The sequence below is a fragment of the Chrysochloris asiatica genome, unplaced genomic scaffold (genome assembly GCF_000296735.1).
Source record: "Chrysochloris asiatica unplaced genomic scaffold, ChrAsi1.0 scaffold00337, whole genome shotgun sequence".
Classification (NCBI taxonomy): domain Eukaryota; kingdom Metazoa; phylum Chordata; class Mammalia; order Afrosoricida; family Chrysochloridae; genus Chrysochloris; species Chrysochloris asiatica.
Window position 1 is genome coordinate 375,858 of NW_006408855.1, and position 1,850 is coordinate 377,707.

At 45.2% G+C, this 1,850-nt stretch overlaps 1 pseudogene; it reads left to right on the forward strand.

The window, feature by feature from the left end:
* Positions 1-365: 365 nt before the first annotated feature.
* On the forward strand, positions 366-1,154 carry LOC102820874 (annotated as a pseudogene).
* The last annotated feature ends 696 nt before the right edge of the window (positions 1,155-1,850 follow it).

Consider the following 1,850-nt stretch of genomic DNA (forward strand, 5'->3'; position numbering starts at 1 on the left):
GGAGGCTCTCCTATAGCTATCTCTGCCCAGAGCCAGGGAGACTTCTGATGGCCCCTAGGGAGACAATCCCTTACCTTCAGGTCCCATAGGTACCAGGTCCCCTGTCTCTCCCTCTTCCTCCTCCTCCTTGAGATCATTAAGTTCCCAGAGTGTGAGTCACTGCATGTGGTGGACAATGTGGGAACCCACGAAGACGGTGAGGCCAAAGGCCCCGGTGCTCAATCACCAGGATGCTGAGTGGGGGCTGCAGGTAAGGCTGCTCTAGCATGTCCTGGGGATGGAGAAAGATGATAGGAGGAGGAAGAGGTAGCAGCAGAAGCAGGTGGGAAAGGAAATCTAAGACTGCATCCTAGCTTGGCTCCTCCATGGCCCCACTGTGCATCTCTGGCAAGTCATTGCCTTCTCTGAGCCTGTTCCTCAGCTGAAAAGGGAACACAATTCCAAATTCAAAGACTATTGTGAATGTTAAATGATGTAACAGGTACTTTGGCACCTACAAAGTGCTATCAGACAAAAGGTATTGTTTTTATTATGTAAAGGATCAATGCTCAATTTGCTAGTGTCAGTTAAGAACCATTAAAGTATTTATGGGGAGCCAACCTGGATGAGTGGACCCTGTGGATTGTGAGGCTGCTCTAGGTGGCAGCATCAAGAAGAGGGTCTCGTTGGGGACCACAGCCTCACCAGCACACCTCGTTTTTAAAGATCTTAGTGAAATTCATTCAAGACTTTTATATCACAGACTAGTTCTTCAAGGTGAAACCATTATTTTGTCAAAGAATTTGAAGAAAAACATGGCCTTTGGGTAATGGGAGTTCTTAAAAATTTGATGAAAATGATCCATGAAACAAATCAACATAAAATTCCCAAATGGAGAGCGACAATGCGGGACAAGTTAAACCTTGTTCTCCAGTGATTGCAAACAACTAATCACTCAGTGTATAGACTCCAACAGAGGGAACAAGGACCAAAAAGATTCATAATGAGCATTTATTAACTAGTGAGATACAGCATATGATCCAGTTGGAGGATTTCATAAGAGAACACCATGCAAGTGGGCTGAAGTGGACAAAAAACCCAGAAAAGCCATGCAGAGACTTAAAGGATAATAAGCTGAGATGGAGAAGGACCTGGCGACATTTTCAACCTTTTAAGAACTTGTTTCTGTTGTTAATCTTGTTGTTGTTAATCTGTTTCTGAGAAACAGCTGGTGATTTTGACCCACCAACCTTGCAGTCCAGTGCATTATCCTTCAGCACCACACCAAGACTCCTTTAAGAACTTGAACCTCAACAATAACAGACTAATGAGGAAACACTGACTACCCCAACCCCCAAATATTCCCACCAAACCATTTAGCCTCTGTTCAAGCTTAGAAGAGTGTCATTGAATGTATTTCTATCAGAAGAAATATCTGCAGGCATCCCGATTAAATGTTTCATAGAAGAGTGATGTGTCTTTTCAGTTTCAAGTGCCTACATAAGATTACTTGTACAGGCAGTAAGTGTGGTGGTGATGGTGTGCCATGGAGTCGATTCCGACTCATAGCGACCCTGCACAGGGTTTCCGAGGCTGTAAATCTTTACGGGAGCAGAAAGACTCATCTTTCTCCCACGGAACAGTTTCAAACTACTGACACTGAGGTTAGCAGCCCTATTCATAACCACTACGCTACCAGAGCTCCTTAGGCAGTAAGTGTTGTTGTGGTTGTCAAGTGCTGTCGAGTCCATTCCAACCCATAGCGACCCTGTATAGGGTTTCTGAGGAGCAGCTGGTGAGCTTGAACCACTGACTTTGCAGTTCAAACGACTTGCAGTCTGGCGCATTAGCCCACAGCGCCACACCAGGGC